Source organism: Rhea americana, unplaced genomic scaffold (genome assembly GCF_003343005.1).
Source record: "Rhea americana isolate MKP2758 unplaced genomic scaffold, rheAme1 scaffold_10, whole genome shotgun sequence".
NCBI lineage: Eukaryota > Metazoa > Chordata > Aves > Rheiformes > Rheidae > Rhea > Rhea americana.
Window position 1 is genome coordinate 5,915,949 of NW_028185039.1, and position 25,364 is coordinate 5,941,312.

A 25,364-nucleotide genomic window follows, 5' to 3' on the forward strand; every position below is an offset into this window, starting at 1 on the left:
CTGGGTGCCCAGCAAAGGGGAGGACAAGCAGTGGAGGAGGTAGAAGAATTACAAAACAGATGAAGTAACTTTGGCTGAAATACATTCTCCAGCTATTCTCAACAGTTTTGAATTGTTACATATTTGTCAGCAGCCTCAGCAATGTCTGGTGTACCTCTAATTCACTTCAGGCATGAGTTTCCATAAAGAAAGACTTGCAGTACACCTGGAGCAGGGAGAAAAGGTAGCAACCAAGATTTAAATGGCTAGTCAGTTGAGCAGGACCCAGCCCCTGTCCCAGCACTTGAGAATACTGGCCCTACCCCACTGGGCTAAGCATTTCTTTTCACTGACATTGCTGTAAATGCAGTACAATTCACTGGTTTTGGTGGACTTCCAGCCCTATATGTTAATGGCAGTCTGCCTCGCTAGGTTGTTACTCACTTTTATGTTGCTGTAGCAAACGCACAGTCTGGGGAAATAGTTGATCCTATGCTTGTGCTCTGTGTTTGGGGAATGGGTAATTGGTTTTATAGCTTTTTATGAAGTCTCATTTATAATGGCACCCAGCTGCTTTATCAGCCACTATATCCTCTTGTGCTCTTTCTACACACTGATAAATTTTACTCTTGACCCTGAGTCGGTCAGCGCTCACGAGACACTCTTGTGTCAAATCTCCCTCAAGTGCTGTTTTCACAAAATCCAGTACAGTGAGTGATGTTCTCAAGGAAGAAAGATCCCAGCATCAGCAACAATTCACTATCTGTGTTTTCATATGATCACATCTGGGTTACTGTTACATGTTCCTCTTGTCTGCAGAACTGCAGCCTTTGAACTTTGCTATTTATAAACAGTGATTCAAGCATCATCTAGAATTTGACCTTCCCTTTGCAATCTGTCTCCACTAAGCACCACAGCACACATAGCAAATGCCCTGTACGGCCCACCGACATACAAAACTGTCTGTCCACCTTCCTCTGATCTTGCATTGCTCCTCACTTAGATCTAAATTGCAGAGCAGAACCTGATAATTACATAGAACCACTGAGTGGCCTTAGGTACTTAAAATCAGTGGTGAATTCAGACTACCAAACTCATGCCACTTGTGTGCTAACTGAGCTTATAACATTTACCTGCAGCTTGCTTCTGTTGCAGCCAGTCGCCTTCCTTTCTTTTTTAATATGAGGCGTTCTTTTTGCCCAAGCAGCTTCATGCATAGAGATAAGGGTGGTTTTTTCTGTAGCAGAATGTTAGGAAAAGCTCCAGCTATTACTTTGATGAAAGAGGTGCTAGAAATTACAGCAAATGGCTACATCAATCCATATAAAAGCTCTGCAGTGTTTTTATTCCAAACTCATGCATCCAGCCAATGTAGAGAATGTGTGTTTTTCACAGCCTATCTTCTAGCCCATCGTTTATCTTCTGTCAGATATTAGTGGCACCTATTTCCCATCTTCTGATTTGAGATCTTTTTCACGTTTTGTATTACTTTCTAGGAAAGGACAGGTAGTCATCCCAAAGCCTTAATATGAGGATTATTTCCAGGTAACAAGCAGCAAATATCTGGTTGCAAAAAACGGAGCTGACTGTAACAAATACTTGCTCTCTTATATTTGAGATGCATGTTTTCATTTACACATCACCACTACCATCCCAATAATTAAGTTCAGGTTTTCAGATCGCTTGGGATTAAGCACTGAACGAACAGTTTTGGAGAGGAGTCCCCTATTTAACACACAGAAGGGAAGCCAAAAGGGACATGATGAACTGTAGGACAGTGGGTGAGTCTTGACACCCTGTTGAGACATTGGATTTACGCTTAACCTGCGGCTGTGTGGGGTTTCCGTGTGACATCGGCTGATGCCCACTAAGAAGTGCCCTGAGATAATTCTATCTCCACTCCATCAAGAAAGATTCCTTCTAATATACGTATTAAAACTGGTCACTATTTTCACTATTTTAGGATCCAGTTTTCAAAATGCTCCCTTTCAAACTCTGTGTTTCACACCATGCTATTTACATTTGACACGAGATTGACTCGTTGATTGGCAGAGTACTTCTAAGTCAGTTAAAAATGAAAAAGTGGAGAGAGCGCTTTGTCCTTACAGTTAGTACATTTACAGGTTCAAAAAAACTTTAAACCTCTCATATTGCAAAATTGCAAGCCAATTTCAAGACTGTACCCCTCAAATTCAAAATTTCTGGGTAAATAAATTTGGAAAGTAGCAGTTAAGTTAGCTAACTAAAGAGAATCTCATAAAAAAAGATAATTTTTCTGCTGAAAATAAACAAAACTTCAAGTGTTCTATAATTCTGCTTGGGTTCTCTTTAAGGATAAATTCCTTTTGCCCAATTCTGTCCTTATGAGGCCAGAAGTCTTATTCCAAAGAAAAGGCAATTGTTTCAAGTTTGGATATTTCATAAAAAATGGTGGAAATAGGAAAATATTTATAAAATAGCTTAAAACAGAAAAAATAAAAACACAAAGAGACGAAAAGGAGTAAAAAAAATTGAAGGAAAAGGAAGTGACCCTTGCTACTAAAGCTGCCATTTCAGTGCCAATAAAGAATGCTGAAATGAATAATTACAGCGCTAATGACACTGGTTTAGCTGATTAAAGGCATTAGCTCTCATGCCAAGTCCTGATACACCCACATACACATCAGATTAACTCCCAAATTCCCATCGAGAGCTAACCAATGGGAAGTACTAAACAAGGATTCCTGGTGAATTTAGACCTTGCACATACCTCTTCTCTCTTGATTAAATACTTGATCTTTTGCTGAAGTCCTTGAATATTTGCAGTAAGTCCAAGAGTTAACTCCTTGGTAGGTTTTCGTCACTGATGTTGCTACAGGCAACATCTCTATAGAAACTACACGCAATGATGAACAGTCTGGTCAGTGAAATGCTTTGCTGATAGATCTGACACCAAAGAAATTCATCTTTAAGGGAGCAGGTAAACCGCTTATTCACAGTCAAAGGCCCCTCAAGCAATTTACTTTTACAGCTACAATGCTCACAGAATCATAGAATCAGTAAGGTTGGAAGGGACCTCTGGAGATCATCTAGTCCAACCTCCCCGCTCAGCAGGGTCACCTACAGCATGTTACACAGGGTTGCATCCAGGAGGGCCTTGAGTATCTCCACAGAAGGAGACTCCACAGCCTCTCTGGGTGACCTGTTCCAGTGCTCCGTCACTCTCCCAGGGAAGAAATTCCCCCTCACGGTCAGGCAGAACTTCCTGTGCTTCAATTTCTGCCCATTGCCTCTTGTCCTGTCACACGGGACAACTGAAAAGAGTTTGTCCCCGTCCCCTTGACACCCTCCCTTCAGGTACTTGTACACATTGATCAGATCCCCCCTCAGTCTGCTCTTCCCCAGGCTGAAGAGGCCCAGCTCTCACAGATGTTCCTCGTAGGGCAGGTGTCCCAGCCCTCTGATCATCTTCGTAGTCCTATGCTGGACTCTCTCCAGTAGCTCCATGTCTCTCCTGTACTGGGGAGCCCAGAACTGGACACAGGGCTCCAGATGAGGCCTCACAAGGGCTGAGGAGAGGGGCAGGATCACCTCCCTCGACTTGCCGGCAACACTCTTCCTAATGCACCCCAGGACACCATTGGCCTTCTTGGCCACAAGAGCACATTGCTGGCTCATGGTCAACTTGTCATCCACCAGCACTCCCAGGTCCTTCTCTGCAGAGCTGCTCTCCAGAAGGTCAGCCCCCAGCTTGTACTGGTGCCTTAGGTGCAGGACTCTGCACTTGCCCTTGTTGAACCTCATGAGGTTCCCCTCCAGCCTGTCCGGGTCTCTCTGGCAGCACAGCCCTCAGGTGTGTCAGCCACTCCTCCCAGCTTAGTATCATCAGCAAACTTGCTGAGGAGGCACTCCGACCTCTCATCCAGGTCGCTGATGAAAAAGTTGAACAGGATGCACACAGAAAGTCAGTAGAGCCAACACAGGCCTGATCCTGCACCACTCAAGTCAGCAGTCGAGCTCAGCAGGGCCCTCGGAAGGTGTTCCCATTCCTATGGGTACAGCATATCTCAGCACTGTGCTGACTCCCTTCCCACTTGGAAGATCCTTGTAACACATCTGTACAATTTTAACCCCTCTTTTTTAAACTCCTAGAGGGGTTATTTTAACCCTTAGAATAGAGGAACCGTGACTCTCCCAGATCCACTAGACAAGCAACTCCAGTGCCTGTTGGGATTTCCTGAGCCTAAGCAAGCAACCAGCAAAACAAAACTCAGAAGAGCTTCCCCTTGCCTAGGAGACTAAGACTTAAGAGTCCCACTCTTAAGGTGGACTTAAGATGGCACTACAAAGACAACAAAATGCAATAGCACCACATGGAGGTAGCACAGAAACTGGATGTTCTCTGGGAAAACACGTTACTGCCAGTTATAATAAACCAAGGGTCACGTACGATCCCTCAGGTCCCAGCAGCCTCTGACAGAACCACTTCCCAGTCAATTCATCCGTAACGTGGGGAGAGGCACGTCTGCCTGCGAGGGCTTCCCCGCACGCACCAGCCACCCGCCCAGCTCCACCAAGTCACAGAAACCAACCTTCAACCCCTTCGCAACAACAACAAAAATACAGTTCTCTGCTGGCGCCTGACTCAGTAAGAATCACAGGCAGAAAGCCGTTCCCTGTGCCAGGCGGCACCGACCGCGAGTTGTGTCCGTCCGCCCAGGGCCCCAGCAGCCCGCGCTGCTGCTCCCCGGCCCAGCCAGCCTTCACCTGCGTGGCCACGATGTTTCAGGCTTGCCCAAGCCAGTTCATTTCAGTAGTTCTATTTCCTGAATAAGGCTTTTTATTCAAAAGGCAATTAAAGTTTCATAAAAGCAAAGCTTCCTGAACACAAACTGCTTCCCACGCGTACGTCTTACTCTCTTAATAAAAGCGTGGCCCTTTACACCAATAAACCACGGTGAATTCTGTGCTTCTTGACAGGGCAGTGCATTCTCCTGTGTCAAAATGCTTTTCCCTTTCGTTTGAAAAGCTCCCTTTTCACTTGCTGTTTTAATAGAACATGGCAAAAGCATTAAGAGAAGCGGAACTACACACTGTATTTCTGTATACGAGCCAGTATAGCATATTTGATCAACCGCGACCCCCAAAAGCAGGGATGCAAAGCCTGGAGATCGCAGCCCCTTCGCTGGCTGCTCTGGGCGCACGGCAAGTCTCCTCGTCGCTCCGTACGGGGCAGGCGAGCACCGCGCAGCGCCCGGCGCTGTGGCCGCGCGGCAGCTGTCCTCTGCCCCGCCGTCCACCTTACCCCCACCACGTGGGATGGGCAGTATGCCGCATTCACGTGCTTTGTCCTCCTCCAGGTATCCGGGCACCGCTGCTGTCCCGCGAGCCCCATGTTCCCTGGGCCTCCTCAAACCCCAGCCCAACTCAACAGACAACTTAAGATTCACAGATTTTCCTGCTTACTGAAAAACTGAGAAATCAAGAGTTCCCCAGTTTATCCTCCCTTATGAGCAACTCTTTTCTGAGACTGCTGCCTGCAAAAGGTTTAAAATTTGGGAGTGACATTTTGAAACCTAGCCTCCAATTTCACATCACGGAAACATTAAGCTTGAAAGGCAAGAACAGCCTAGAATCGTATAAAAAGACAGCCTACATACTGCACCGTCAGCGACGTTTGCCCGTGGATGGCGGCAGTGGTGGCCACCTTCCCAAGAAGGCTTCCCGGGCGCAGAGTTAGAGGGCAGCGTCTGCTGCCAGAACTGCTCAGCTGCGGTTAACACTTCCCACTTGCTTAAATACTTCAGTTGTCTTGTCTCTTAATTGGGCTTTGATCTAAAATAAATATTGGTGCTTGGAAATAACATCTGCATTTCTTGAGGCTAATCTGACTCCAAATAGGCTATCTTTATTTATTATGCCCTATTTATCTCTGTCTGTACAATTCATTTTCCAGACCTACACAACTGTATTTTGATGGTGAGTTTTTCTGGTGAGGTGGCAGCCACATTACCTTAGTTCCCTGGGTTTTATCACAAGCTCTACATGTTTGGGGTGGTTGTTGAAGCTCTGGTACCCAGGCTAATGTAATTATATGAGAAACTCAGCTCCATCCTTCCCAGTTTTCAGCCCCCAAGGATACTAAGAAAAGGCTGCAAATGAGACTCATACGCAGACTAAAAGTTCAAATGCAGAAAGGCTTATCGTGATGAGGTGAGTACGAATCGCTGTTGGTAATGACCCAAAAACACAGATTGCTGCTCGCGTTCAGAAACTATGCACTGAGCAGAGACACAGAAAAGGGAGCTTCCAGAGCATTACAGGGGACGAGAGGTGCAAAAATCTATTTATCAGAGAAGCTGATGGCAAACGAGTCTTGGAGTTGCCTGGGACTCAGCCATTCCTTCACTTTCTTTTTGCCTTTAAACTAACTCACAGCTTTCTTTGATGTTTTGACCTCCTGAAATTAACTGCTCTGTTGAAGCTGTCTGAACAACTGTTGTGGTCCCGTTAAGGACTGTTTGAAACTGCTCTTACCGCAGCCGCCTCCAAGATGTTTGCTGTGGTTTCTCCATCCCAAGCAATGGCCCCTGACTTTTATATGTTAAGTCTTTGCTCCCTTGCCATTTATACTTGCTTTTCTTTTCCTTACAGACTTCTTTGGCTCCCAGCCCGATCTTCAGTCTGCTACAGTCATTTTTGTGTGTGTATGTGTGAGAGAGAGAGAGCATGTGGCTAGAACAGCTCCTCTAGCTGCCTCAAAGGAGAGTCTTTCCAAATATCAGTCTACGTTATGACTCTGAATTCACTTTGCTAAGTAAATTTCTTACGTAAGTCAAGTTACCTGAGACAAAAAAAAATCAACATTCATTGTTCTTAGAGTGAAATTTTCTGGCAAGCACATCCCAGAGGCTTTCAAAAGTTTTCTTTCTTTCTTGTGATCACATTTTAGATTTCATAATACAATCTTACTCCTCAGCTAGAGATATCACTCTACAGTTAATTTTACCTTAAAACACTGCTATACTCTAAAAAAAATAACAAAATGTTGTAGCTCATCCTTAAAATTACCACCATGCCACATGAGATGATATTCTTAGCTGTATTTTCAAACCTAGGTGATCTTGGGAACCACAGACACACAGCCACACTTTGTTATTACTCAGTATGGGTTGAGAAGGTAATAAAAGACAAGCAGATAAAATCACCAGGTGAGTATGATATGGTAACACAGCTTTTGTAAAGGAAAATTAAAGTTCAGTAACAAGAATTCTTTGATAAAGTCAATTTTTGCTTCTGCGAAATGCCTTTCACAAAATACCTTGCAATGGACTATTAAGGGAACTAATCTAGCATGGCACAAGAGAACCACTTCTTTTGGAAGCAAAAAGTAGAGGACAAAAATAGCAAAAATAGTTGGAGTAATTGGTCAATGACTGGAAAAGAGAATCAGCCAGAGACAAGCTTTGATTTCTTATAGAGTCACTTATATACTATTTAATACACTCATTAAACATCTGAAAGAAAGGAAATACTGAACTGCCAGCATTTGCAGATGACAACAAATTATTTAATACATCCAAAACTTCAGAAGATGAAGGAAGTCTGAAGGCTAGTAACAAATCTGGTAGAAAGTCCCAGTAATGACAATAAATATCCTTGCTGGCAGGGGCACAGTCATTTGTCACTAGACTCGGGCTGATTTTTAACCCATGCCACAGGTAGTTGCATGCACAGTCACAGGAGAAACTCAGCCACGTGGAGAAGCTTGCCAGTGCCAAAATCCTGCAACACATTACACAAATCCACTCCTGAAACACTGCTCAGTCTTCATCCTGACATCCAAGAACGCAGAGATAGGCAAGAGGGTCAGAGGGGGGGAGGTCCTTCAAATAAAGGGAGAAGTGAAAACATGTTTTCCCTAGGAAAATGTTAGTAAAAAGCAAATCTGATAAAAGTACACATAAGACAGACAGACACAGAGAAGACTGACCCTTCTTGTGTCCTTACAGTTACTATTCCTTAGCATTTCCTATTAAAAAAAAAAAAAAAGACATCCAGTGAACTGGCTCACCTTTAAACAAATTTAAAACCTGAAATAGAAAGGTTACTATATTTGAAACTTACTGCCACTCAATACAATCTAGTTCTGAAAAGTCATACAAGTTGGTAAAAAATTAGACATTTACACAGAGAGAGAAAGCTTCCACAGATTTCCAAATAGGACAGGAATAGTGTCTTATATTTCCTTGAAAAGAAAGCATCTACTTGCAATTTCCTACCCTCAGCCTAGCAATCCTCATAATCAAAACAGAGTCAGAGCTGTTTGCTGGCCAGTAATCACCAATACATCTGTAGACCTCCACTGTACAATACATCCAAAATGTTAGCCAAATTTAATATGGGTTGGAAGCACCACTGCTGTCATCCAGTCTGTACCCATGCCAGCATGCATACCCTTCCAGGAGCATGCTGCACGCTCTGTGAGCTGGCCCGTGTTTGAGAAACGCTCTAGAAAGTGTGACCTTCGAAGAATTCAGGGAACTGGTCTCACAAGCGCCAGGTATTCAGATCCCAACAGCACCTTCTTCCCGATTGTGTTGAGGCCCATTTCCCTACTCCAAAGCCCAGGGGCCTGTGATTGTACAATACCCTGAAGGCAGCAGATATTGCTGTATCTTGCTAGGTCTTATCTCTCCTTTTACTTTGTTTAAAAGCAGGATATGAACTTTCCTTTCATCCTACAGTACTATTTCATCCCTAAAATTCTTGCAATTCAGAATACAACCTCCTATGACAGGCTCCTCAGTTCAACAGCAAAGCCAGCAAGTCAAGAGCAGCACAGCACGCGTTGCTTTTTTCTGCAGTTGCTTCAGGAATACACAACTAGAACCCAAATCCTGACTGCTGCGTGCATCCCAAACTAGCAAAGGGAATCCTTCTCAAGGTAAGATCAAAAGCTGATGTACTGCCTCTGCTCTAGCTTTGGGTCATAGCAGCACATCATTAACTTCCCCACTCTCCGTGCCTCCCCACGCAGAGAAGCACCCAGGGAGACAGGGGCCAGGACAGACGCAGAATGACCCCTCACCCTCCAGCCTACCCGGCTCGGCACCCCCCGTGGAGTCGGCCCCTGTGCTTCCTCCCCTCTGCTATCGCACAGCTTCCCAGCAGAAGTGCATTTTTGCATTTAGACAGTGGAAAGCTTTGCCACTAACCTAGCACTATTTTTTTTTATTTCCTAAAATATTACAGTGTGAATAGCTCCAGCTGCCTGACAATTTGGCTAGCGCAGGAACTGGAATGAAGCTGGCTTGAAGACTATCAGAAAAGCATATGCAAAACAGGAGTATTAGTATTAGACTTCAGTTTCTGAGCTGATTAAAGGAACAGCCCTAGGGATAATGCAGGTATGGTAGATATGCAGGACTAACGCTTGCACTGTTTAATGCATAAGTGATTGCATACTAATACACATTGCCAGCACTGACAACAAAATTATAACAATATTCTCATCTTTCCCAAAAAAGTATGGTGCTCTGAAACAAGACCTTTGCATAATACCATGTGGTGCCCATTAAGATGTCTAATCTGCATGTATCTGGTTTCCAATCTAGAGTACTGTTGAGAAATACTCACAGAAGACCAGCAGAAGGACTGTCTTGTCGGCAAAGCACCAGTTTAAGTTAGAAAAAAGGAAGATCCAGATCCCAGATTTCACACATGACCTTGAGCCGGCCCCTAAACTTTGTATCCTGCATTATCTTCCTGGTAACGCAGATTACAAGAAGCATGGGCAAGTGTTATAACTTTTACATTTAGAAAACAAATTGTTTGGAAATCACTCCAAGTGGTAGGAGCAGTTTTCTAATATAATTTACTGTAGCACTAGAAACAATGAGCTTGCTGCGAAGGAGAGGCCTCTCAGATGCTGCTCATATTCAATACAATAATAATCAGTAGTGATTTAGCTTCTGTGCTCAACTAACCAGAGATCCATGGCTTCTTATACATTATCTTTAATACCAAATATATATTATTTTCATTCTTGCTGACTTCCTCCACCATGCATTCTATTCATAAATGATTTTTAGACTTAAAATGTAATTATACGAACAGTTTTTGCCAATTGATGTTCACATCTCATGATGATACATTTTTAGATTGGAGCTTTAAACATCTTCAAGAAATGTTTACCCTGTCAATGAAGAGTTTAAGCAATGCACAATTTATTTTTATCTTACTCATGCAATGAGGGCACGTGAAGGCAATGATAACCATCTTCACATTAATTATAAAACACCACTATAAATGCAGGCTGCATCTTCAGCTTTTCTGGGTGCCTAGATCTGTCTATGTGCCTATAACCCAGAAATTTTAACTTGCTTTATGCTGCTTCCACCAACTCTATGAAATTAATCTTTCCTGCTTTCTTTCCTTACATAAGCTCAAACCACTCAAGTAAAATTGTTTGCTTTTAGCTTCTTCTTCGTCACTTACTGTATTTTGGTTCAGTCCTTTGGGCTCAGATTCTGTAACTAGACATATTATCTAACATTACAAAGCCAATTTTCTCAAAGTCCTTTCCCTTTTGGAAACAAAAATTGTATTTTAACCATTCTTCATTTCAGGAGGCTTAAATATGGGTATATTACACAATATAATAATGATAATAAAATATTTCTTAACAAATATACATTGAACAAATACTCTGAAAGTTTTCATCACAGTTGCTATAATGTTAGCATACAGAATTTTGATTGACTAGGCTTATTCCATGCAGTCAGATTGAAATGTAATCAGCATGACTAAGAAGAATTTATGTTCAGGACTGTTGCGGCTAGCAAGACTTTCTTTTTTTAGAAGACGAATTGCAGTTTCTTTCTACCATAATTTCTTTCAATGACACACATTAAATAACTAGAAAGAGATCCTAAATTGTAGCATTTTCATTTAAAGAAAAGATATATAAAGAGAATAAAGGATGTGAGCGCTGATTTATAGCAACTAAACAATCAATGTTGTGAATATGAGTTGAGCAATCTCGATGTTAATTTTGTCCATCAGAGAGAAAAAGAAGCAGAGACTTAAAATGTCTGGTGAAATCCTCTGCAAATGCATTTGTGTAGTTCAGCATGAATGCAAGACAAAGGCTGACAATTTTTCACCCACTGGAAGAATGCCTACTCAGTTTCTGAAGGGTTAGATGGAAAATCTTGCAGAAGATATTCATTGGATATCATGGACAGTCTGGGAAATTTCAGCTGAGGGATCCTGGAGGATCTGAACTTAATTTTTTTTGTTAGGACATACTACATAAGAATGTAATTTGCATTATGTTTCTTATTTAAAGTTACTTTGGTGCTCTCAAGTTCCCCTTAAAAATTCAGAATCAGGTATTATTCTTCTAAAAACTGTTTCCTGATACATGATGTGGTGACTCCAGACCTGCTAGCAGTAAAAAGGGGAGCGCAGGTTATGCACCCTGCATTATCGACAGCACTGTGGGGCCACGGTGCCCAGCGGGGCAGAGCTGATTGCCCGCACCTCTCTCCTTCCACTCACATGATAACCTGCCTGAGCACAGGACATTTGTTCTTCAAGAGTGGACCTCTGCAATTTGCTCCATTAGGTGCAGGGAGACTATCTTCACATAAAGTACAGACTACATGTTAAGAGCCAGCAAGCAAACATGAATGTGGCGATGACACGCTTTTATTTTTAACTACCCATGTGCAGTATCTAGATGAAAGAGCAACATTTTCAAGGACAAATCAACTACATTAAGTACTTGAGACAAAAAAAAAACATGCACAGCTGCTAACAAAATTCAAAAGGAGAATTAAACAAATTAATAAGAAACAAAAATGACTACCTAACTTAATTGTAGGCCCTTTGCTTGCACCTTAACTAGTTAGAGCATCTGAGGAATTACCTGCAGGTACACAAGCATCCTACAACTGTCATCTGCATAGCACCAGTTATACACACCTTCCAAGGAATGTAGGATGCTTATAGATTTTTTAAAAGTTATGAAAAAAACAGGGCATTATGGAAAACAATTAGAGATAATTTCTATTTAAAAAATAAAAAACTAACTTAATATTTAATACTGTAATATTTTATGTTCCCTGTGGATGGAATTAAAATAATTATTTACAGTCAAAGGATCTACCAAAATAACTGAACATCAGAAAAAACTCCAGCTTCTCTGGAGATATTCAAAACCTGCCTGGACACGATCCTGTCCAATGTGCTCTAGGTGACTCTGCTGAGCAGGGAGGTTGGACTAGATGATCTCCAGAGGTCCCTTCCAACCTCAACCTCTCTGTGATTCTGTGGAGAAGTGAGAAGGAATCTTTTTATCAAATGACTCCTGTAAAGACAGGACAGCTGCACATTTAACATACTAAGTAAATCTAAAACAGCTTACACTTGGTAAAACTATACATCCTTGAGTTCTATTAGGGTGTTAACATGTATGTTACAGGTAGAAAATTAACGTACATTTTTACTAATGAAAAGGAGATCTTTGACACTTCTGAAAATCTTCCCTGATCTTTCACTTTCAGAAGAAATGCTTTTTCAGTTTAAACAGAGTAAACTATTGAATAGAAGGCACAAAACACAGTGCCTAAATTTCAATAACCTATGGTAAAAGCATAGCACAAAGGAACTTCTCAGGTGAGCCCACTGATTGAATTTCACTTGTAAAGGACAATAAAGCAGGTAAGCATTGATTCCCCTCCCCTAAGAAACTCGCAATCCTCCTTATGGACGTGTGATCAGCAGTTTAAATTCCAGAGTTAATTCTATCTAAAGAAATAGTCCATATAGATTAAACTTATGTTCATAAAGTTGGGATAGATGAGAAAAGGGTTTCGTTTATATCATTCATTCTTGAAAGAAAGAAAGAGAAAATGCTGTTTTTCTTATTCTGACTCTGCATATAGCTGAGACAGTTCCAGCGTGAAAACATGCAAAAGCATTCCCAACTCCCAAATAAGAACTTTGGTTTCGGTTAAATGGTTCCATGAGGGCTTCAGCATATTCCTGGAGCAAACTGAAAAACTTCTGAGGACTGTTTAAAAATACTGTTTTGGAGTCAGTGACACCAGACTCTTTTATAGTGTTTCATAAAACAAAGGTAATTCAGCTTGATCTTATTTAAGGCTGCTTTCAGGAGTGTGTCACATGAATCAGACCCTATGTATCAGACAGCCCTACATATTAAATTTATAGGACTGTCTAGATTATGGGAAAAACATTTGATTCAATTAAGTAGATACTATGAAGTCATATAGATAAAAGATAGTGCATAGGTAGATAGGTAAAAACAAATACACTTGTAGTGTCATTAGTCTCATTAAAAATGTTCAACCAGGACAAGCATGTAAATGTTCATTTCATTCCTGAAATGAATTTATTTCAGCTCTTCAGGCCATTCAAGTTGGCTGAAACATGAAGGAACTAAGAAACCAATTACAGTTTGATTTAACGGTAAGTCAGTCTAGCTCTGGACAAACATACTCTGTACCACAAGAGGTATCTCTGGATCTGGTACAGGGCTCCAGCCAAGCCTTTTTTCTTCTTTTTTTTCAGCCTAGAGTCCAGACTGCCTTTGTAACCCATGCTGGCTCTTTTTTGTATTCTCTTTCTGAGATGAGAGGCATTTTATTCTGCTGAAATGCAGAACAGTTTCAGTACTATTAGAGAATACAACCAGCAGCTGTGAAACCAATAGAGGAGAAGCTGGAAGGGAAGCCGAAGGAAAGAGCTGAAGGGAGCTTATTAGCTCTTAGCTTGTCAAAAAGGTTGCAGTTGACTTGTCTTTCACTTTTCTAGTGGAGCACCATACAACAGTGCCACTTTCTGACTTCTAGCTGGTATGACCCCAAAACAGCTTAGCTCATCCACACATCCAGCTTGCTGGCAGCATGAGAGAAGTGGGCTCCAATCAGACTGAAGAAACAGAACACTGCCATTTCAAAACAGGACCATTGCTCAACGCAGAGAAACAGCCAGAAACCTTTCAACACATACAATTTCAGTTTCCTTTTCATTTCTTTCTTTTTTATTATTAGAAATGAACTAGATTTCTTTTTCTTTACAAGCTTTTGCTGCCATTTTTTGCTATTGGTGGTTATGGACAAGCATATAATACATCTGAGAATGCATTGATTGTTTAAAAATAGAAGTCTCCAAATATTAAAAAAAAAAAAAAAAAACAGCAGCAGATGTTTCTACTCCAAGCCCAGTTGTACACGGCAACAAATTTTCAAATTCACCAATAAATTTTTCATCATCCACAGGAGTCAGGGAGGTCTGAAGAAAGCCTTAATTCAAAATACATTACACAAACAGAAAGAATATTTTTAAGACTCAAGTAAACTAGTGTGAGGCAAAAATGATTATTCTCCTGTTGCTTTTCTACACATCATCTCGCTCTCTTGCTTTGCCAATCTCTTTGCCACATCTAACGACAGGGCCAACCCCAGAACAAGAAGTCTCTGTCTGTGTGTTCGTATCATACTGAATCATCCCCATCAGTTAAGTCAGATGCTACACAAATGGCTTATCTACAGACTAGGAAAAAATTTTAGACACTACTGCTAATGTAACTCAAAACTATCTACTCCCATTTCTCTTTTTGCCCTTAAATATCCCAGGACCTCAAACAGTCACCAGGTAATAGGGCTCACAGCTTGGTCCTGGGACCAACAGATGGCTTTTGGGAAACATTATTCTGCAGAACTTTCCATCTCCAAGACTAGGTTCAAAGTAAGAAAAACTGGAGACTACTTTGTCCTGTCTGGAAGCAGAGATCAGCCTTGACATTTATATTCTCAGAAATAAAATAAGGTTGGGGCAGGGAGGGAAGGTTTGTGGTTTTCACAGGCCATGGCTGGTAGTACAGCTGTTTACGAGCACTTCCAGGGGTTGCAGGGCTCTAATCACATTCTCTCCCTTCACTTTCATGTATGTATTGCCAACTGCTGTCCTCCACAGGCACAGGGCATCCCCTGTTCCACAGTCCATCTCTGCCGAGTGTTTAAGAGAAACTGCTGTCACGGGCACTTCGGCTCCTCTCTGAACGCACTCGCACTCACCACATCCTGCACCGAGCAGATGAACTCGCTTGTCTGCGCTTAACTTTCTCATAAAGGTTTGGTTAAGGGTTAACTGCCTTCATCCTGCGAGCATGTCATTTACCTGGCTTCTCCCACAAATCCGGCCTCAAGCCACACGCTGCCTGCAGCAGCGGCTGCTTTGGAGAGCAGCCCCCACCCTGCCCAGCTAATCCTGCAGTTCTGCTGCAGGCACAAAGTTTCCTGGTGAGCTTGAAACTTTCCTAATTATCTTCCTCTCCCATCATTTTCCCTTCTGCTCCCCTCCTACACAGACACATCAGGGCCTGCCAAGAAGGAAATGAAAAATGAACAAGAATCAGCAAAAATGCTTATATCCTTTTAATCCCCGAAGTTGTTTATGTTTGTATCAGCTCTGTGAAGTTTACATTCACGTTACTTGGGAGACGGGTCAGACTGTACCGCGAGAGATCAGGACACAGTGGAAAATAAATAAATTCTGGGCTTAGTGCTGATGCAGGAAGCAACATATTGATTGTTGTGTTATTACTTTCCTAGTTCTCCTAAGCTTTAACTTGGCTATCTGGTCCTTACGGTCTTCACCCCGATACATACATAGTCAAACTGCTGGCTTTGGAATTATGCTCCGCTTTTTTCTACACCTCGTTACATAGTTAATAAATGACTGTGGCAGAATAAGTATTCTTTCCCAAGTTGTTTCAAAGCCTTGAGCATAATCATTATTTTCACTGTTTCTCAAAGTGTTATCCACACAGTGTAGACTGTTCCCCGTATAAGTGATAAAGAGCTTGTCTGTTCCCTGCATAAGTGATATACGGCGTCATGGATTAACTCTTCTAAGACACTTTTGGACTTCTTCAGCATTTTCTAGCTGAGGACCTCAAAATACTATTTTCCCTCTTACTGTAAAGTCCTCTGATTCATGAACAGGCTCACATCACTCATGGATCAATAGTTAATACTAATATATAACCTTGTTAGATGCCGTGATGGTATGTTTAGTATAAAGTCCATTAACAATGTATTTGTTGAATTCTAATCTCCATTTTCAACAGTTCCACCTATTTATCAATAATCTTCTACAAAATCTGCTCACCTACTCCAAAAAGGAACTATATAAAGCCACAGACTTTGCTTAAAGGCTCTGATCCAGAAAGCCATTTAACTAATACACGTTAAATTTCAATGTATGCTTTAATGTTTTGCTAGATGAAGGCTAAATTCCTGTGATGCCGGGAAAAATAGCAGTTTTCTAAACAGCTGCCCTACTGGTCTATCTCCAACTCTAGTTGTAACAGCGTAAGCAAAGAATCCCATAAAGCTCACATGCAGTGTTAAAGAGTAAGTGTACGTGAGGTCAGAAGCAGGCTGAGCAGCTGAGCTGACATTAGGCACAAATTTGTACTCCTCTTCCTCACCCTGCTAGTGAAACTATGCAGCAGGGGTATGGGATAGTGGCTTCCCTCTCAGCAACAGAGAAGTTGGCTAATTCCTCGCTGCAAGCCAAAAGCTGATGCCAATCCTACGGGCACAGTCCCAGTACACTTGGAACATACCTGAGCAGTGAGACCCTGAGGTGAGTCCCTGTAGCTCACGAAAGAAGAAAACAGTCAGATTTCCAATGTACCTTGATCAGTGAGCTATCACTTTTGCTATTGTTATTAATTTATTAGCAGTTAATTACCTCTACTTTTATCCTAACAATTAATGCAAGGTGTTATTAATACTTAGAGCTAATTTAGTGTTTTGCATGCTGAAAGCACTTGACAAATGCTACCTAAGCCTCACACAAACAGTGTACTACCAAGACAACGAGCAATACTTTTATCATCTTATACCCCATGCTGGGAATTACATAAATGGTTCCCACATGCTGTGAAGACCCTGACTATTCTCTCTTTTCTTTTTATTCATTCAGTCACCTGTCAAGATACCTGTTGTCTTTGGTCCAACTCACCGCGCTGTCAGCGCCCTGTGCTGGTAAGCACCAGCGTTCCTGAAACTCTGCCCGTCAGTCACGCCAGAGGAGATTTTTTTGCATTCTTTTGATGGTGTCATTTCCTTGTCCAAACATGGCAGCTGATGCACAGCTCCTCCTCTGGAGTTTATATTCTGTTCAGGCTCATGCCCCTGTTATTTTAGCAGAAACGTTCAGCTTCGCTGTTTTCAACACTCTCCTTGCCAAGAAAACATCCCAGTTTCCAGTCTCTAAACGCTGCTTATCAAAGATAGATTCACAAAGCTCATATGAACATCTAGAGCTACAGGAACCCTGCATTTAAAAAGATCCCAGCATGATGCAGCCTTTGCAGTCCATGAGATGCACCACACGAGACTTTGGGGTCAAATTCTATTGTCCTCTGAGCTAAAGAGTTTCTTTGGTGAAACAGCATGGAAAATATGTCTAAATCTTTCAATAACTGTATTCTTCTTCTCAATGAAGTTGATCAAAAAATATTTTACAAAATTCCTCCTTCTTTTAGGCCAACAGGAATCCACCTCTAATTGGCCAGCTTTAACTGCTAACAGCTCCTTCTCCTTCAAAGCACCAGAAAATGCAACACATCACACGCATTATGTGCTGTGCACCCCTGTTCATATTAACTGCTCTCTTGGCAACATAAAGATGACATGAGGCCATGTGAGTATGTTGTATTGGCCTTTGAGAGAAAAATCCAAGGCTTTTCAACAGGTGATCCTAACTTACGGTCTGCCTTTACCAGCACAGTGAGAAACTCCTTAATTCATGTTCATGAGTGTGGCAATTACACATTGAAAAAAATTGGCATTTAGGCAATTTCTCTTGACATTAATACAACTACTTTTCTAAATCACACCCTTTTTAATTTAGTATCCAAACTTCCTCATCAGCTGATTACTTTTGCAGAGTTCTTGATGAAACTCTAAATGATTCATGGCATAGTAATTTTTCTTTGTTAATATTCTATTCTTTTCTAGAAATCAATGCTTTAAAAAGAAATTGATAGACTTATTCAGAAATTGAGTTAAAGCAAATCTTTTTCTTTGGCATATGGGGAATAAAAGCAGCTTGCCAAATCAAAGACTTAATTGCATATGATTCCTCACTGTGCAACCTCCGTCTGACATTTGTAATTAATGCTTGCTATTCAGCTATAGCTCCTCTAATGGATGTGCCAAAGACCTGCACACCATCCATACAGTCTCCCCTAGATTTTTTTTTTCACTCAACCTGTTCGTATTTCCATACCAGATGTGAGTGCTGGCAAAAAAAAAAAAAAAAAAATGTACCACTAGTGGGCACCAAGTGGGGCCCAAAACATTCTTGTAGCAATTAGGACAAACTGGTGAACAGAAAAAAAGATCCACTAAAGAATCAGACCCATGAAACTAATGAGAAAAGGTGAAGACCAGCTTCTTCCCTCACCTGTTTCCCACATAAATCATGTTTAAACTAGTTTCAAACTATGAATCTGCAACAAAAGAGGATTTAAGAACAATTACATGGCAAGATTTAGACATAACAGTGACTGATGTTCCACATGAGTCAGTCAGTTTCTGCAAGCACCTCTCAGGGCTTTGCTCGTGCTTCATGCTTGAGGGGCAAACAGACTCTTCCTTACAGGGAAGAAGGATGAAGACTATTCAACCACTAGAGAAAAAGAACACCAGCACCCTGCAAACACTAGCTGGTGAGGAAGCCATCCCAAACGTGGATGTAGGAGATAATCCAGCAGTCTCCATCTATGATGCCTAAACCAGAGGCCTGACAGAAGAGGGAAGCATATTCTGCAATCCTGCCTGCAAGAGCTTTCCAATCCATGCTGGGAACAGAGCTACCAACAGGACAGTACAGACATGCTTAACCCATTTGAAGTGGCTGTTCTCATAAGCAAAGGGCAGAAAAGTTGCTCAAAGTAGGATTCATCCTAAAAAGCTGGCTTCAAAAGGCTGTGTATGAAACAGCATTGCTGACAGCAACAGAAGGCTCGGGTGTAAATCTCTGTAGATACATTTTACTTATTGAAACAGAGAGGCCTCAACAGCAGTAGTTCACAAGAAGAGGTGCCCTTCAGCAACCAAACAATCTCCAAACAAACAACTTAACACAACCTGGCATTACAAAGACATCACATGTTCAGCTCCAGGAGACAGCTTTCCCAAGCACAGTAAGGAGAAACACACGGCCGTGTCTCCTTCACAGCGCGGAGTACTCTTCTGGGGCATGTGGGTAATGCGGATCTCCATATCCCTCTACCTTCCAAGTGGATCTTGTCTAGAAAGCACGTTTGCCCACATTGTGGCTGAGATTTTCCAAACAGCATTTGCTGAGCTGCATTGGTGGGAAGAAATGCAGGTGCGATTGTATCCATACAGACACCCAATATCCTGGGTAAGTGGCTTGGAAGACAGATGTATTGTTATGGTGACAATCTACCCCAAACTAAAATTTGAGTTTTCTAAAGAGAATAAAAAAAGACACGAGCAGGAATTTACCCAGGGCTGCTGAAATTCACAGGGCATTGCCAGTGGTATTGCTCTTCTCACTCCCTGCCTGATTCAACTGAAATCAGAAATTCTCCAACAAGTTATTAGAGATTATTTCAGACAAATAATAAGATCACTCAAATCTTGTTCCCATTGTAAACCAGACTAAAACAAATAAAATACTTCACAAGTTTGAGGAAACCAGAAAGGTACCTGACAATTGAAAGTTTTGCCTGATTCATGGACTTCCCTCATTAGTGGACCAGCAGTTTTTAATTCACTGCTTTTAATTTCCTAGGAAAAAGGAAAATCAGAGCAAGTGATTTACCTAATAGGAGTTTAAGTGGTCCTCTCACTAAAACGAAGTTTTAGAAAAGAAACAGAATTCCTGTAATGCACATTTTTTTGGCCTTACCAAGATAATGTTGTCTTATTAGAGACCCAGGTGAGAATAAGCTTGAGACAGATCTGAAATCACCTGCAGGTAGTAGGAGAGCAGCTACAGCTTCCATAAATGTTGTCTTGCTGATGACACAGCATGAGTAGCTACAGAAAACTCGAGTATAACTGTTGGCCAACTATTACTAATTGGTAATTACTAGATTCTGACAGCAATGACATGTGAAAGGGCATGTGATAATTTACAAATATACATTAAATACTTCGCATGCCAGGTGAAAGTAAGATCAAAATTCAATGCATTCTGATATTATCCTATCAGCAAATCCTTACAATAATCATACTAGAAATATCCAGCAGGCTTGCACCCAAGATAAGCAAGCTGTATTTTCTGAAATCAAATTTTCAATTAAAAAAAATAAAGAAAAGCAATAAAAAAGAGCTGACCTAAAGATAGTGTAATGTTCAGTTTCACTAACAAAGCTTTTGTTTCTCTTAGCTGGCAGCACTGCATGTAATTTCAGCTCTACTCTCCTTTCAAGATGGAAGCTGTTGGGTTTTTTTTTCTGCAAAAACTGGTACATAACCAAAATGAGCAAACAACAAATATATTCAAAGCCATTTCAGCCACTTAAAAATGGAATTTTGCCCCAGCTATTTGCTTTTAGCAAATATTTATGAGGACTATGTTTTGTTCAGACAACTGGCTGCTGAAAACAAAGTCTGGGACTGTATTTGCGACTCATTTAAACAGAAAACTAGATTTGTTAGAGGGAATTTAGGCAGAAGTAGTTTACAAAACTTATTTTGCAAATTGGTAAGCAAAACAGTGACATTAGTTAGCACGTGCCCAGAGGCATGAGGAGTTTGAGGCTGTCTGAAACAGCAAGCAATCCTGTGTAATAGGTGACTGTCATTTCCCTTATTGATGCCATCTCTTTTCTGAGCCAAAGCAATGAATTCCACAAATTTATATAATTTACTAGAGGCAGCTCAAGATGTTTGAAAAGCATGAGCAAAACTCTAGAGCTGGCCTATCGTGCCAGAGAAGTGTTTCCATACTTGGGGGACAGCAGGATGAGGGCACCTGTAAGTAGTTGGCTGTCATGCACTCCTTGGCAGCAGTAAGGGCAATACTGGGATGCCGGGAGGGAGAAAGCCATCTTCCTGGCTGCCCATTTGGAGAAAACTTGTTGCTTTTGACAACTGCCTGCTTTCTTATAGCTAAATACCCCCACATGGGTAACCCACAAGCACTGCTGGATGCAGATAGCATTGCATGCTAGGTCAGCTACTCACTGCTAACTCATGTCTGCAAATAGCACCAGGCTTGCATACCTGGGTCACTGTACCCAAAAATGCTAAAAGCCTTTTTTTCTGGGACATCCATGACCTAGACACTAGTCTGAGATTTCGAAATTCATTTACTGTCAGGCCTCAAAGCAGTGACACTTAAGCAGTCTGCCCAGGGTCACAGCCACATGCGACAGCAGTCAGAGCAGTCCTTCGCACCAGCTAAGTAGGCAGTGCTGACAGGCAGGCGCTAATCAACCAGAAGAGAAGTGGTGGCTGAGAAACAGTTTGCCGTGTGTCAGCTTCTGATGCTGACATTTTCATTTTTAATATCAAAAGCAACGTACAAATCAGCCATAGGTCATCTCCCCTCTACCCTGGGCTGCTGCTGCTCTGAAGTGCGTAGCTGGCCCAGCCCAGGGCGAAGGACCTACAGGGTGGTCTGGTAGGTCCTTTGGGTTTGCAGCTCCTAACTCCTGCACAGCACATTGAAAAGCAACAATTGGGCACAACTGCTCCCTCTCATCTAACGAAAGCCAAAGCTGCGCAGTGGAAACACCAGTGGTTTCCACCACAGCCCGCTGAGCCAAGCACACCGCTCCCCGGCACGGCTGACCAGAGCCCCACGCGCGGTGTCATCGCCCCCCGCACGTGCCCGGCGGCAGTGGCTGTGTCAGTTACGGACACGACGCCTGCACGATCTTTTTGTATTTCATCGTGGAACAATAGCGAAGGAGCTGTTCAATATCATCATTAACAAATCATCGATCCAATTACCTGCCTTCCTATCTCATCTCAAATTTACAATCTCATTACTGCTTCTGTGACAGGAACAGAGTCTCAGATGATTTCAGAAGTAGTTAGGATGCTATTACAACTCAGAACATGTGATCAAATGTCTTTCTGAATGATTCTGTTGGATTAATAAAGCCATACGATGAATTAAGCCTGATATTCCAGTAAGGAGTAGATGATAATATTTCAAAATGGAAAGGCATTTCTTTCACACGTTCCAGTACCTTCAGTGTCATTCACTATTAAGTACAAATTCCAATTATTAGGAGCTTTGAAAGCTCTCTGATCATCTGTGGGACTCATGCCTAAAACCACCTCCCCCAGGCACTGCTGAGCCGGGAAAGGTAGAGGGTGGGTCGAACAACACACCTTTAATCCACGTGTAAAGCTCAGCCAACAAGAGGAGGAAATAAATTTAGCACCTTGTTTTACAAAAAGAGAGAAAAACCGAGTTTTATGTCTGATTCACAATTGCTCCCAGGAGCAGCTCCTGAAACGGGGCAGCTCAGATACAAACTTTGCATCTTTATCTGGACTGGAGGTGGAAGAGAAGGAGAGTTGAAACAGCTGTGCTTGAGTAGCATTTTCACTATCTCTTCTCAGCAACTTCCACTTACAAGTATACTTATACTGACAAACATCTTTGAACTCAAAATATCTTTCTTGCTTTTATCTTTTCCTCTAACAGAAGTGAAAAAACAATCAGAAACCTCACTATAACAGACCAGACTCCAGTCTTAACACTTATCTAGCTTAACACTGAGTATCTCCAAGCACAGCCGAATTAAATGTATCCCATAATAGCAGTATTTTTCAACATGCTTCCAAGCTATAACCATTACCATAAGTAATGGCATTGCACCTCAAGTTAACGCTAGGTACAGCAGCAGGGACTTTTTGGATAGGTTTTCCTCCTTAGGAAATTTAAGCTCCAGTGCTGCACTGTCTGAATGCGCTGACTCTATTATTTGTGCCACCTTACTAAAGCATTTCACTGCCACATAAAGTGTATTTTCAAAAGGAATTTGAGATTAGAACCTGCTCTGTGGTCCTTAAAGTCATAGTGACAATAGTGTGAGCAAGCCCAGGCTATCTTACAGGACCCTTAGTAATTCATGTAACCACAAAGCTTGGGAACATTAGGTAAAATTGACTTTCAAACCTACTGCAGACAAACTCAGGTTCTCCTCACTTTTTGCTCTCCAGGTAAGTGGATGTTGCTGTCTCAAATATAAGCAGGCAAATACAAATCTTGCTCAGGCGACTTAAGTCTACTACCTGTATGGTAAAAAGGTATGCAAATTCTGAGTAAAAATCTTGCCAGTAGATGATAAGTATCTGAAATGATGCACAGGGATCCTGGAGCTTGTCTGCACTGCTTTGCCTTAACCAAGAGTGAAAGCTAATGGTCTTTTATCACCAAGGAACTGTTGGGAGCCAAGATGCAACACTTCTGCCAGCTCTGACCATCCGCAAAACAGAATTTAATTTCCAACATAACACAGATATAGGAGCAAAGTAATTCACATCCTTATTGCTCATATCAGGAGGCTTCTAGGATTCTACTGCTTCAAATAGTTGAAAAGAGAGAGAATACTTAACTTAGTAAGGATTTATGAGGGTTACAGAAACTTGACAGGATTGACTGATAGTACATTGCTCTGCCAAATTTCTTCAAAAGCACTGGATATTAAAATTATTTCAGCCAAACTGAGAAAAATATGCCTGTGAGCAAATCTCTAAAAAGGAAAAGTCACTAGAGTATGGAGTAAGAGATATTTTCATCAGAAATATCTTTAAGATAAATTTTATAGGTATACCTTAATAAAAAATGCACAACATTTGCTTGCATTTCAGATGTGGATACACTCAGTTCCATAAATAAGATTAGACAAGCATCTAATTACTATTAATTAAAGATTAAAAATACAGGTATCAAAACTGGAAAACTTCTGAAGATCAGACCTATTATGGGATCTCTATGGGATGCATGTTTGCATGTTCTGCACAAATATCACATAAATGTGAAGACTATCATTAACTTTGCCCTGAGTCATCCACAGATTCACCCATTTATCATGTGCTGAAGTTAAACATAAGCTGAATTTATTTGAGTAATCTTAGAATTTGAACATCCATTCTTTAAGAGGAAATGATTCTTTGGTTTCCTTTAATGGTATTGCAAATCCCATCCAACATGTAGTCATCAGAGAAACTGATAAGCAGCAAACAATACTGTCTGGCTAGCTCCAACATTAGTGAACGTAGGTAAGTAAAAAGTGAAAATCTGATTCTGACCATCATATCAACTCCTCAGTTTTCATCAGACAAAATTATTACTATATTTAAAAGATCAATTTATCCTATTTTTAGATACAACTCTTATTAGCTTTTCAAAGATTTCAAAAATTTATAAACTTACCTAAGACTTTAACAATCTCTTCCCTAACATACACAGACAATAAAGCACTTAAATATCTGCCAGGTTCCAGAAAGTTTCTAAAAGAGAACCAAAGTGCTGGCCCACGCACCGTCCACCTCAACAGGGCCTTTGTTAGTGTCTACAGCAGGTATGTAGGTCCAGACAGAAAACACAGATTTACTTTGTTTTCAACTAATTTTGTTATACTCCATTGTGCAGAGGAGAGTATCTTTCCCCTCTTGGATCAGGTGAGCCAAGATGAATCAGTAATTGTTCTTGCCTTTTAGTACAGAGAAGTTGCAGCAGCTTGGACATTGCTATTTTATGTTTACAACACTAGAATGAATCACTGCACAATGATTAAAACATCTGCTAGAAAATTATATGCTAACTAAATTAGAGCAGACTTGAAATGTCCTTCTTATGTAGATGATCATTTTGTGAATGCTGTACTGAAGATATGAGCAAAGACAGCATTACCTGAGGAAATGCTTAAAGGTCAGGTTCTCGTCCCTCCAGAACTGTTTGAACAATAATTCACGTCTGAGCTAGGAGGGATTGAAAACACCACCGACTAAAATGCCATCAGATTTAACCTTACTCACATGTGCTTTCTTCCAGGGAAGAGGAGCAGCAGTATGTTGTTCCAGGTCCATTACTGCTTATTCATTTTAATGCAACTCCGTGTTGCCTTCAGGAGTGCCCTGGTCTCTCAGCTACAGAGCGCTCAGGTAATCTGGACATCCATGGTAGCATCTAACACTGGCTGTTGTCATCCGTGATGGCATCTAATATTGGCTGTTGTGAATAACCTCTTTCCTCTCTAGATCTTTGTTTTGATTTGCCTGTAGTGGGAGAGCAAGAGGAGCTGTGGCAGTAGGTACCTACTGAAGGCTGCAGGGAGCGATCTGCCACTAACT